Source organism: Suricata suricatta, chromosome 1, assembly GCF_006229205.1.
Source record: "Suricata suricatta isolate VVHF042 chromosome 1, meerkat_22Aug2017_6uvM2_HiC, whole genome shotgun sequence".
Classification (NCBI taxonomy): domain Eukaryota; kingdom Metazoa; phylum Chordata; class Mammalia; order Carnivora; family Herpestidae; genus Suricata; species Suricata suricatta.
In genome coordinates, this window is record NC_043700.1 from 169761621 (window position 1) to 169776126 (window position 14506).

The 14506-nt window shown below is 35.2% G+C and overlaps 1 pseudogene; it reads left to right on the top strand.

Annotated features, from left to right (window-relative positions):
* The first annotated feature begins 12886 nt into the window (after positions 1 to 12886).
* Positions 12887 to 12981, top strand: LOC115303512 (annotated as a pseudogene).
* The last annotated feature ends 1525 nt before the right edge of the window (positions 12982 to 14506 follow it).

Sequence of the window (14506 nt, forward strand, 5' to 3'; positions counted from 1 at the left end):
GACATATATTTAAAGCATACAAATTGAAATTAATTTTATTAGGAAGGCATGCATAATAGCATCAACATTTTTTTTCACACTAAGCAATTTTTCAAGGCTCTATGAAATGTCAATATGAAATTTCTCTGAAGCCAGATTAGCCAAGATAGAATCAATCAAATTCCATAAGATCAAAATAAGAATATACTCATTCAGAAATTTGCAAAATTAGTGAAACTCACTTTTCTGAAATTTAAAGGAAAAAGAAACAAAGAAGAAAAGAGACATAGGATACCAGTTCCTTGAAATATTTGAAAAGCTTTGCTGTGGAGGTATGTTTTATTTTGACAGCCAAAGAGTAGACCAAGGAGTATTAAATAAAAATTACAGGAAAACTGATTATATTTTATTATGTGGGCTTTCAATAAGAGTTTCTGAGCAAGTGATGACTGCCTTGTGAGGTTCTAAGGATCCTATCAGAGCCAGTCCTGAGACTTACTGGCATAAAGCCATTGCATTGAGGGTTACGGTGAACAAGATTGAGGGTTATGGTGAACAAGGTCAATTGTATTACCCCCCCCCCCAAAAAACAGCAATGGCCACATAAAGAAGTTTAATTTGACATTCATCCCAAGATTATATCTGCTGTTTATTAATTCTCTTCCCATCTGGCCTGAAATCCTCCTCTTTGGTAATCTCTTTTTTTAAAAATCTAGAATATAAGAATATTGTGTCCCAAAAACTCTCATTAAAATAAGTCACCTAGGTATGCCCTTCCAGGCCTATCCCACTATCATATCAAAATATGCTGGATTATCAGAGCAACTTGTTGACATAGATAAAGGTGATTTTCAATGGGATTCTGCTGACTAAGGCAGCAGCAAGCAGTAGGAATAAAAAGTAAAACCCATGGATGAGAACACAGAACTGGAAAGCTGTTGTTAACAGAAAGATTAGAAGATTGGCTAAAAGAGAAACATTCACATTTGCCTGTTTTCCCCAGGACATCAAAAGAGTCCTTGTTTATTAACCCCAAATGAATTTATTCTTTTATCAAATGTATGTTAAGCCCTTAGAATGTGCCAGATACTCTTCCAGGATCTGAGAAGGCACACTCAGTATGACAGGAAATGCTACTGCCCATGAAGTGTTCATAATCTACTAGGTAATTCCTAAGAATATAATCTAAAGTGAAACAATGAAGTGTTATCCAGAGAATCCAAATAAAATGTACATCATCAAACTCTTAAAAAGGTGCAAAGACAAAAAACAAAATTATATAAATATTTAAGTGCCCCTACTGGAAAGATAGTTGCAAATGACATATCAGATAAAGGGCTAGTATCCAAAATACATAAGGAACTCACCAAACTTCACACCCCAAAAACAAATAATCCAATGTAGAAATGGGCAGAAAACGTGGACACTTCTCCAAGAGGACATCCAGATGGCCTACAGGTACATGAAATGATGTTCAACATCACTCATCATCAGGGAAACACAAATCAAAACCACACTGAGATACCACCTCACGCCAGTCAGACTGGCTAAAATGAACAAAGCAAGAGACTATAGATGCTGGCGAGGGTGTGGAGAGATGGGCACCCTCCTACACTGTTGGTGGGAATGTAAACTGATGCAGCCGCTCTGGAAGACAGTGTGGAGGTTCCTCAAAAAACTATCCATAGAGCTCCCTTATGACCCAGCAATAGCACTGCTAGGGATTTACCCAAGGGATACAGGAGTGCTGACGCATAGGAGCATATGTACCCCAATGTTCATAGCAGCAATGTCAACAATAACTAAATCATGGAAAGAGCCTAAATGTCCATAGACTGACAAATGGATCAAGAAGATGTGGTTTACATATACAATGGAATACTATATGGCAATGAGAAAGAATGAAATCTGGCAATTCATAGCAAAGTGGATGGAATTTGAGGGTGTTGATGCTAAGTACAGTGAGGCAGAGAAGGACAGATACTTATGTTTATGCAGATATTAGTATACAATTCTACAATTTTATGCATAATATAGAGTAATATTCATGCTATTCTATACTCAGTTTCCCCCCGCACATAATGTCTTCCAGTAATCCTTCTGTATTAGCACACAGAGAACTTTCTAATTCATTTTTATAGCTGTATAGTATTCAATTCTGTGACTGAACCACATTTATCTAAATAGTCCTTTTTTGATAGACATCAATTTATTTTCCATTATTTGTGATGACAAATAATGATCAAGAAATAACATTTTCATACATCATTTCTCTGGTGCAAAGGTATCTGAGAATGTCTTCTTATACATGGAATTGTTTGACTACAGTGGATATATAAAGGGAGTTTTGATTAATTTTGCTAATATGACCTCCACAAAATTTATACCATTTATCCTCCTATATTTAGTATATAAAGATTATCTATTTAACAGATTATATTAACACACTTTTTTGGATTTTTGCCAACATAAAAGGTAAAAATATTATCTAGATATGATTTAGTTTGGATTCTTACATGGTCAAAACAGTTTTCAGAGTCTTTATTCTGGAAAGATGGTTTAGATATAAATAAAATCTTGGTTCACAGCTGTCTCCAGTATTATGGAAGTTGCTTCTGTCTTCATTGTTTGAATTTTGCTCTGGGGAAATAAGGCTAGCCTTTGCTTTCCCCCTTGAAGAGATTCTGCTTTTAAATTCCTTTATTTTACTCTGATGCATCTTGATGTTGACCATTCCTAGGCAATTTTTTCTTATACTTGACCTGAAAACATAGTTTTTATATCCTGACTATATGGTCTTAAAATTTTATTTAAGTTTTCTTGAAATGTATTGTTTCACCTTCAAATAGACTTTTTTATTAGTTATTTATTTTTAATAGTTTATTTTCAAATTGGTTTCCATAATCGCCCAGTGCTTCTCCCCCACAAATGCCCCCCACCATGACCATCACCCCCTTCCCTCACTCCCCCTCCCCCTTCAGTTCATGGTTCGTTTTCAGTATTCAATAGTCTTTCATGATTTGTGTCCCTCACTCTCCCCAGCTCTTTTTCCCCCTTCCTCTCACTATAGACTTTTACACCTTAAGTACTTTTAATGAAATATTTTTTCTGGCTTTCTTCTCTATGCATTTATGTTGGGCCTTCTGTGTGCATCTTCTATAATTATTATCTTTAAAAAAATTTTTAATGCTTATTTATTTTGGAGAGAGAGAGATGGAGTGTGAGTGGGGTAGGGGCAGAGAGACAGGGAAACACAGAATCCCAAGGAGGCTCCAGGCTCTGAGCTGTCAGCACAGAGCCTGATGTGGAGCCCAAACCCACAAACTGTGAGATCACGACCTGAGTCGAAGTTGGATGCCTAACTGACTGAGCCACCCAGGCGCCCCATAAATGTTTATTATGTATTTTGACAGAGTTGGGAAAGGAGCAGAGAGAAAGATGAAGAGAGAGAATCCCAAGTGACACTGGGCTCAATCCCACTACCATGAGGTCAGGACCTGAGATGAAACCAAGAGTTGGAGGCTTAATGGACTGAGCCACTCAGGCACCCCCTTCTATAGTTATTTTCTTTTCTCTCTTACTGCTGTTCTTATTTCTACTCTTTTACCTGTACAGTGATTGTCCTTCCTGCTTCTAAATCATGCTTTTTATTTTGGTAATGATGTTGTTTATTTCTTCTCTTTCATTCTGATTTCAGCACTTTTGTTTCCCCTCATTCTGTTACCTCTCATCACTTTCCTGAGGTTTTTCATCTCTGCTGCTTGGTTTTCCTTCAAAGAAATAATCAGAGGCTTTATCCTTTTCTTAAAAGTTCTTGGTATAATGTTAGTTTATCATTTCCATCTGCTTTCTCAAAATAAGAAGTTCTGGGCGCACTTGTTTTGTCTTTTCAAAAAGTCTGCATCTATTTTTTGAATGGCTTATTATATCTTGGCTTTGATGGCGTGCTTGCTACTTTTCTTATCACCCTTCATTGAACAGTTTGCCTTTTCCTTGACTGGCCCCCTTTCAGAAGAATTCCATGGGGTGTATGGTAAGTAGGACGCCAGGGTCACCTTGCAGGCTGCACAAAACAAAGCTCTTTTCCCTTTGATTTGTGAAGGAATCATCTTGCAAATGCAACTTTGTTAAACTCTGTGTAGCTCTGCACCCTCTTTTCCTATTATTTAGTGCCCAGAGGCTTCTTCCTGTTGGCCCTCCTCACCCCAATTTCCACTTCTCTTATTGTCTGCAGGAGCGTCAGTCTTTTCACTTCATGATGATGCCCTTGCTTTCAGGAAATGTGTTTGACTTGTCTTGTCTGAGATCTGTCACCAACTGGCCCTTTCCCTACTCTATTTTTTTTAGTTCCCTTTACTTCCTCTAGTTCCATTTTTTTTTGCCCTATTTTAGATGTTTTTAGTAGGACTTGCTCTCATTTTAAAGCCTGTGAATTTTATCTTTCTTCTAGTTTTTCTTAAAATAATTTTTTTTTGTTCTTTTGAGTTCCTGGAAGGAAAGGAAATAGATGATAATTTACACCACTATATTTTTTCTGGTGGTTATTCAATTTCAGAAAGAAAGAACTCTGGAAAATTGGGATGGGGGAAGCAATGGATTTTCTCTATCAGGTCTTAATTCTTCAAACAGGTAGTAAGCACTATTTCAGATGCCAAGCTTTTTTTTTTTTTCTTTTTACAACTTTGTTATAAACTAATATAGAGGAACATAGTTCTGAGGATTAAAAAGCTTTCTTTGACACAGACTTTAAATGAAAAACCTATAGTTTTCCTCAGTAAAGTATTTGTTTTTCTTTACCACTATAAAATAGACAGACGCTATGAAAGCCAAATCTTAGCAAGTTTAATTGTTGATACTTTTAACTTGATTGCAATGTATTTTGAAAACTCATACAACTTGAAATTAAGTTTTCAACAAGATTCCACCATCCTTCTTCTTTTTTTCTGTTTCACTAATTGCACCTGCAATCAACCAATTGCTTGCTCAAGAGGTTAATTAGTTACACCTGCATTTTTGCACCTGCAATCTTGGTGACCTTTTGAAGTTAATACGCATGACTTTATTCACATTTCTAACTTGCTAAGCTAACCAAATATTAATGTTTTGCTTTAACTGTTCAAAGACATTTTCAGTGTTTCCAAGGTAAATATGGGGACAAGCAATAGATAAACTGACAGAGATTTAATAAAAAAGTTGGGTTTTTTTTTATTGTAAAATGAATAAATAATGACATTTTCCAAGGAAACAATACTTACAAATAAACAAAAGAAACCAAAGAAACTTAGGGATCAATTTTTAAGTGTTAAATGCAAATATAATGTGGAAAGCAAGCTATTTTGAAAAACAATAGCATAACTCATAAATCTTATAAATTGTCTGGATCTTTGTCTTTACCTGTGTTGTGGAAGGTTCAAAAGTTACATTGAAAAGATGCTCTGTAGGCAGCTTGAATAGTCACCTCCATAAGAGAAATTAATTATTGGGGCTCCTGGACCCTTGAGATTTTTATCTTTAGCCAAATGATGTCTAAGTTCAGGTCCTGGTAATTTGAAATGAAGTCAAACAGACAAACCACTTAACCTGAGATGAAAATTAATGGTTGGAAATGAATTAACTCCTTAAATATTTAATTACTTATAGATATAAAAGTTAGTGGTCAAGATCAAAGGTAAACTTTTGACCTGCTATTGCTCAGCAGAGTTTTTCCTGACTAAAATCTTTGATTTATTTTTAGGAGATATTTATAAGAAAGTAAATATTTAAAAAATAAGTTAAATGGCAACTCTAGTTTGTTCTGAGAATATTTGAATCTTACAGTCTCTGTTCTGTCGAATTGTTTTTAATCTGCTGTTTAATAGATGCTAAAATCCTACCAGCCCAAACCTAAGAAAACTATTAGCTTGTTGAGACCTTGAGAATTTTAGAAATAATAAACAAACTCAAATTGACCACAGTTGTATCATCAACTCTGAGGCCAGATAGATTTGTTTGTACATTTCCTGTGTCTGTTACTCTCATTTATGAAGATGAATTTGCAAAGGAGAGAGGAAAAGATAGATTTATTGCATGTCATTCTATAATCCTTCCTGTTTCAGGATTTGCCAGGTCTATGGCCCTTGACCAAGAATTGTGTTTACTAAATTATACTTAGGTGGTTTGCTATTGTTCAGGTTGAAAGAGCTCATAAGAAATTGCCCCTGAGAAATGCAGCCTTGTGTTTGCTGTAAGAATGTTAGTGAAACCATGATTCACTGGGTTACACATTATTCTTTTTATCAGAACCTTGGGGAAATGCCTCTGGATGTTTCCAGAGTAGTTGGGTTTCCTGTGAATCGGGAGTTCATTTTTGTCTTATGAATCCTATGAATGTCTTGACTTGATAGATTTTCCTTTTCCTGTTGGTTGCCAAGAAGCTTAAAACCAATATCATGATCAACCTTGAAGAGATTAGTATGGTTGACATGCATTTTGTATTCATCATGTATTTCTCTCTTTGCTCCTTATTTTACTTATTTCTTTATGAGAAGTGGAGAGATACAGTAATTACCTTAAGAAACTAGATATATATTCAACCTTGAGTAGGCAAAGATTTTATCTCCAATAGAAGCCCAGTTTAGAAAAACTCGGATCAAAGAAGTATTAACTGTAATTTATTACCACTCTAATATATTTTAGCAGTTTCTAAGAATTTTCAGAGCCAAATCAAAAGAATAGAAAGAGTTAGGAAGTTAGTGTGAAGGGAGATGATATTTCTTTGTAAACATTATACTATGTCCTATAGAGTTAGTGTGTGTGTTGTGTGTGTGTGTGTGTGTGTGTGTGTGTGTGTGTTGTGCATGTGTGTAGCCCTATGTGACAGGCATAATAGTTGCTCACAAACCACTTCCCTGCTAACAGAGCCCTGATTTTCTTAAGGCTTTGGGAGAAATCCCTTGATCTTAGAGAAAGTAGGCCTAAAACCTCTTGTATAAAGCGTGGTTACTACACTTTATTATGAAAGGGGATATGAAGAAAAATTCGGCCAAGGGTCTTTGTGCAAAAGTAATTTCACAAAGAGGAAAACATCATGAGAAATTATCTTATTGCCATGGCTTGCACTCTTCTTTAGAATTAGGGCTTGATATCTGGAGCTGCAGCATCCTTTTTATACCCATGAAGAAATAAATCTAAAACTAAAAGACCAAAAATCTGAGGATCATAGAGATTAGAAAGAAGGAAAAATCCTAGGTTCTTTTCTGATACGACTGCATAGTTGAACCAGCACTATCAACTTTTTCCCTCCAAATTTGTATAGACAAAGGTGAGGAAACAAGTGTAAGTCTAGTCAGTCTCTCCTAGTGATTGATAACAGAGGGAAGGATAATCTCCTCTACAGTCACAACGCAGAAGCTTATTTAAACTTCTTGTATGATTAGTTGTTGGACAACTTTCTTTCTATGTCTTTATTGTAAATGATCACAGAAGGTATCTGATTATCAGAAAACTCAGACCAGCAGGCAGTTTTACTTTCCTAACTATGTTTACATTTAAGCTTTTGAATTGTATATATAAATAAAATTTATATGTATATATTAACTGTTAGTAATGAATTACATTGGCTATCTTCCCAAAATTGAAGGTTTTTGTTTGTTTGTTTTTTAGAGGGAGCACAAGCTGGTGAGAGAGGCAGAAAGGGGTAGGGAGAGAGAGAGAGAGAGAGAGAGAGAGAGAGAGAGAGAGAGAGAGAGAGAGAGAGAGAAATTCAAGTAGTGGAGTGCAGAGACCAATGTGAGGCTTGATTCCACAACTCTAGGATCCTGACCCCAGCCAAAATCAAGAGTTGCATGCTCAACCAACTGAGCCACCCAGGTGCTCCTCAAAATTGATGTTTTATTGAAATATGAATGACATACAATATTCTATTAGTTTTAGTTGAACATCATTTTGATGTGTACATATCATATAATGCATACAATATTTGTATACATTAAGAAATGATTCCTAAGATAAGTCTTGCTACCATGTATCTCAAAATTAATATTTTGGATGTGGATATATTTTGTGTTTTGAGGTAGAGTTATCCGATTTAAATTTGTTTGAAATATACAATGAGAGGCCATTTTTCATTTAACACACATTATAATTTAATGTTTCCAAAAGAAAACCTGGCATTTATTGCAATCATTCTGGATTAGAAATGGGGTGGTATGTACAGAAACAAGAAAAGAGAACCTATAGAGAATTTATCTACAGAAGTGAAAAGGAAAGTAAATTTGTGAAATCCAGAAACAGTACAAATGGTGAAAGCTATTCATGGAAAGAATGTGAAATAAAATGCAGATCTGTGAACAAGAATATGACATTAAGTAATGAAACAGAAAAAGAAATCAGAGAAGTGATATACCATAGATAATATTTAGAAAACATTTATCATTTGTCTAACATTGTGCCAAAAAAACTTGCATTTAGAATTACATTTAAGACTTTCACCTACCCTACTAAGTAAATTATATTAATATACAATTTTACAAACAAGAAAACTGAGCCTTGGAAAGAGACAGTCACTTACAGTTACACAGCTACCAATTAAACCAAAGATTGACTCATGTTTTAGGATAATTATAAAATATATAGTACCAATAATATTATAGTCCCCCTAGTTAAATCTATTAGTACAACAATGTATATTCTATATAGATCACATCTGTGTTTTTGTCTAGCATACATTTGTATATTCATCTAAGCCCCAAATTCTGTTCTCCCACGAATGCTTCAGAGATTTTAGAACTAAAGTCAAATGTTATAATTTGAGTATTCATGCAATACAAAATTTTACCATTGTACATATCATCCAAACTGTTTTCAGCAACCATTTTCATTTCTGCTCCTCAATTAATGTTAATCACAGTGATTATGCTAATCTAGGTTGTATACAGTATACAAGAAATAACAAGGGGAACCATTTTAGACTAAACAGCCAAAACAAGATCCACAGTAGACACAAATACTTGAATTGTAAATAATTTGAATTAGGTCATATGCTGAATAAACAGCAAACTTATTTAAATATTGAAGAACAGAATTTTCTATTTAGGATGATGTACCATAGTATTTACCTCTTGATTTTATGCTTTCCCATTATTTCTGTTCTTATGTACTTCCACATTTTTCTGAAACAGTCTGTCTTTCTAAAAAACCATGAAAACAGTTTTGTCTAGCCTGAAATTCAAGTTGATTTCTATCAAAATTCCTGTCTCGACTCTTCATAATATAACACAAGATGATGGTGTACACCACACACATAACCTTTGGGAGGGTAAAATGTTGTCCCTCTAGCAGTGCTTGGTAGCAAAACTTTGGAGTGTGAAGAAATCATGTTTCCTTATAAACACATATCAAAATAATCTCCCATATTTATAGCCAATTGGAAAAAGCTAATGAAACTACTACATTAAAAAATAAAGATGTTATTATATATTAGAATTGATATTATACAGTCTGTTCCCACACCAATGTTAACCTTCAGAAACCCATCTAGCTGTGACATAACATCTGCACAGATCAGGAATTTTAGGCTGATTATAAAGCAGTGTTTCTTTGCACAATTATATGGTGTGGCAAAACAAACAAATAAATGCCTACCTTTAGTTACAATTTTGAAAATTTGGGACACCTGGGTGGCTTAGTCGGTTGAGTGGCCGACTTCCGCTCAGGTCATGATCTCACAGTTCATGGGTTTGAGCCCCTCATCAGGCACTGTGCCAACAGCTCAGAGCCTGGAGCCTGTTTCCGATTCTGTGTGTCTGTCTCTCTGCTCCTCCCCCACTCCTGTTCTGTCACTATCTCTCCAAATTAAATAAATATTAAATAAAAAATTTTAAATTTCAAAAATTTATACATTATGGACTTTTGCATAACTTTGATTTAATAATTTGCTTAAAATATTATATTATAAAATGCAAGTAATAAAGATTTATACATTTATAAAATACATATATATAATATGCGCTTATAAACTATAAATTTATGTCATATTTATTTTTGTGTATTAGAGCTATAATGCATACATATTGTTTATCTTGGTTACCAAATGTTTTGGGGGCTCCTTAAACTTTCTGCCCCACTTTTTATGAAAGTGTTCTTATTTTATATGCCCAGATTCAAAGAGACATATGAGGATGCCCAATAGACATTCTCTATAATGCTTATATTTGAGAACACATTGTGGTCTTTCTTTCAGATACCTACAGAACACAGAATCATAATGGGGTGCCTGGATTAATTCAGTTAAGCATCCAACTTTTGGTTTCAGCTCAGGTCATGATCTCATGGTTTGTCGGCTTGAACCACATGTCAGGCTCTGTGTTGACAGTGTGGAGTCTCATTGGGAATCTCTCTCTCTCTCCCCCCCCACCCCCCTCCCCTATCCCTCTTCCTTTCATGCTTGCTTTCTTTCTCTCAAAATAAATGAATAAACTTTTAAAAAATAAAAGAAAAAAGAAATAATCATAAGAAGCAATTCCCTGCATGAAAGATTTTCTTAGATAGAATAGGACTAAGAGGGGAAGAAAAATGTCTTATTTTCTTGAGTTTAGAAACATCATACAGATGAAAATATATAGCTATTTCATACTTCCTTATTTATAAAAAGCCAAGATTTTTTAAAAATAAATTAGGGGAGGTTTGGCTACCAGAGAGTGAAGATTTAAGCAAATGTATTAGAACTATTGCATCCAATATGTGTTATCTTCTTTACAATGGTCATGATATTTATTGACTAATTCCAGTGAAGTTCCCATCAGCATTTTCAACTTTATTCCTGTGACTTGCTCTCGGAATTAGATTATGAGCCATAGGAATGAAGCAAGTTCTGTTAATTTAGAGGCACAACACATTTTGTCTTAAAATAATTTTGTCAATTTTAAGTGCCTAACACTTACATGAGATGAATTTCTACTATTACTAGAAACCAAGCCTACTTGCTAAGAATGGCCACCTGCCAAGATTAATTGAATTTAAATGATTTTAACAAGCTTCAAAGGATAATCCAAAAAGAGAAATTAGAAAATATCTTAATATATATAGATTTTGAAATAAGAAAACAAATGCTAGTTCACACTTGTTTATAAATAGGCTTTCCAAAAACTAAGTTGAATTATTTTATCGTCATACCTTGTATATTAATTGTAGCTGATATCCATCAGCAGACTATAGATTAGTGATTATGTTGGTTTTCCACAGTAAAATCATAAAGTCAAACACACACACACACACACACACACACACACACACACGTGTGTGAGTCAATAACAGCCTTGAAAGTCCCCAAACATTTCTTCTCATTAAGTTCAAATCAGCATGAAGCTGAAGATACATCTTCCGTATTATTCCTTAGAATAAATTGTGGTTTCTTCAAGTTGAACACTAAATGAAGTAGTTGGATTATATTCAGGAGCCATATTTTTAAAAATACATATATCTAAATACTAGAAACCCACTCAGTATGGTGATTAGTTCACACTGTGGGACATATGTGTGTGAACCAAGGCCAAGTAATAGAAAGGCGATTTTCCATAGCTCTTCATTATAGTTCTGGAACATTTATTTATTGAGTCGAATGTTTGGGAAAATTTCCTACACCATTTAAAAGGATATTTTGGGGGCACCTGGGTAGCTCAGCCTGTTAAGTGTTCGACTTCAGCTTAGGTCATGATCTCATGGTTTGTGAGTTCGAGCCCCATGTCAGCCTCTGTACTGACAGCTGAGAGCCTGGATCCTGCTTCAGATTCTGTGCCTTCCTCTCTCTCTCTGCCCCTCCCCCACTCATACTGTGTCTCTCTCAAAAATAAATAAACATAAAAAAGTATTTAAAAAAATATTTTTTTCCTGGGATACCTGGGTGGACAAGTTGGTTGAAGATCCAACTCTTGAACTTGGCTCAGATCATGATCTCACAGGTCTTGGGTTCCAGCCCTGTGTTGGGCTCTGCACTGATGTGCAGAGTCTGCTTAGAATTCTCTCTTTCTTCCTCTCTCCACCCTTCCACCACTTGATCTTGTTCTCTCAAAATAAATAAATAATTATTAAAATAAATAAATAAAATAATTTTATCTCTATCTCTTGTGTATGTTTGTGTGTGTGTTCCATTTATAATTTATACTAGAATGTATTCCTTTTTAAAGAAGAAAAATGGTTATTTTGTTTGAATGGTCATTTTTGTTTAGAATTTGTGTTCTAGACCCGTTCTAATAGAAGAAAAATTAAGCTAGGGCTAGTCATCCATTTGTATGTAAGGAAATCTGGATTAAAACAGTTGGTCTACCTACAAATTTGAAAACTTGGGTGAAACAGACCAATCCCTTAAAAAACACAATTTGCAAAAGAAGATACATAGAATTTAAACAGGCATATACCTATTGAAGAAATTGAATCAACAATTAATAACCTTATCAAAACAGAAAGAAGGCCAAATGGGTTCACTGGTGAATACTATCAAACATTAAAGGATGAAATTTTACCAATTCTCCACAATTTCCTTCTGAGGAATAGACAGGCCTCTTAACTTATTCTGAGGCCAACATTATCCTAATACCAAAACCATGCAATAAGAAAAGAAAACTACAGATCTCGCATGGACATAGATGCAGAACTTTCAATAAAATATTAAACAATTGAATCCAACAATCTGTAAAAAGAATTATATACTGAGACCAAGTGGAACATATGTCAGGCATACAAAGCTTGTTCAGCATTCAAAATCAGTTAATGTTATTTGTCACATCAACAACTAAAAGAGAAAAATTGCATGATGAAATCACTAGGCGCACACACAAAAAAGATTTGACAAAATCTAATACCTATTCATGATAAATATTCTTCGTAAGCTAGAAAAAGAAGGGACTTTCCTCAACCTGATAAAGAATATCTAGTGCTCGCTTCTGCAGCACATATACTAAAATAGGAATGATTACATGGCCCCTGGGCAAGGATGACACACCAATTCATGAAGGGTTCCATATTTTTTGGCCAACAGACACATGAAAAAATGCTCAACATCACTCATCATCAGGGAAATACAAAACAAAACCACAATGAGATACCACCTCACACCTGTCAGAATGGCTAAAATGAACAACTCAGGAAACAATAGATGTCTGTGAGAATGCAGCAAAAGGGGAACAATTTTGCACTGCTGGTGGGAATGCAGACTGATGCAGCTACTCTGGAAAACAGTATGGGTTTTTTTTTAAAAGATCAAAAATAGAACTACCCTACAACCCAGCAATTACACTACTAGATTTTGAGCTAAAGGATACAAAAATGCTGATTCAAAAGGACACATGCACCCCAATGTTTATAGCAGTGCTATTAATAATAGTCAGCTTATGGAAAGAGCCCAAATGCCCATAGACTGACAAATATATAAAGAAGTGGTATAGCACCTCGAGGGTGTCATGCTAAGTGAAATAAGTCAGGCAGAGAAGGACAGATACCATATGTTTGCATTCATAGGTCTAACAGGAGAAATCTAACAGAAGACCATAGGGAGGGGAAGGGGGAAAGAAAGTTGGGAAAAGAGAGGGGTACAAATCATGAGAGACTATTGAATACTGAAAACAAACCAAGGGCTGAAGGGAGAGGGAGAAGGAGAAAAGGAGTGATGGTCATGGAGGGGGCACTTGTGGGGAGAAGCCCTGGGTGTTATATGGAAACCAATTTGACAATAGACTATTATTTTAAAAAAGTGGTATATAGGGGTGCCTGGGTGGCTCAGTCAGTAAAGCTTCTGACTTTGGCTCAGGTCATGATCTTGCAATTAGTGATTTTGAGCCCCCCATTGGGCTCTGTGCTGTCAGCTCAGAGCCTGGAATCTGCTTTGGATTCTGTGTCTCCCTCTCTCCCTTCCTCTCCCCCACTCATACTCTGTCTCTCTCTCTCAAAAATAAACATTTTTTTAAAGAAGTGATATCTATCTATCTATCTATCTATCTATCTATCTATCTATCTATCTATCTACGTTAGCCACCAAGAAGAATGAAATCTTGCAATTTGCAGCAACGTGGTTGGAACTAGAGTGTATTATGCTAAGTGAAATAAATCAGTCAGAGAAAGACAAATACAATATGATTTCTCTCATATGTGGAGTTTAAGATGAACTAGGGGATGATGAACATAGGGGAAGGGAAGGAAAAATAAGATAAAAACAGAGAGGGAGGCAAAGAGACTTAATTAGAGAGAGCAAACTGAAGGCTACTGGCGGTGGGAGAGGGTATGGGCTGAATGGGTGACAGACATTAAGGAGGACACTTGTGATGAGCAACTGGGTGTTACATGTAAGTGACAAATCACTAAGTTCTACTCCTGAAACCAATATTACACTATATGTTAACTAACTTAAATTTAAATAAAATACTGGTGAAAAAACCCAAAACACAAACAAAGAATATCTAAAAATACCTACAGCTACTTAATGATGAAAACCTCGAAGTTTTCCTGCAAGATCTGGTAAAAGACAAAGATGCACCCTCTCATCCCTCCTTCTAAATAC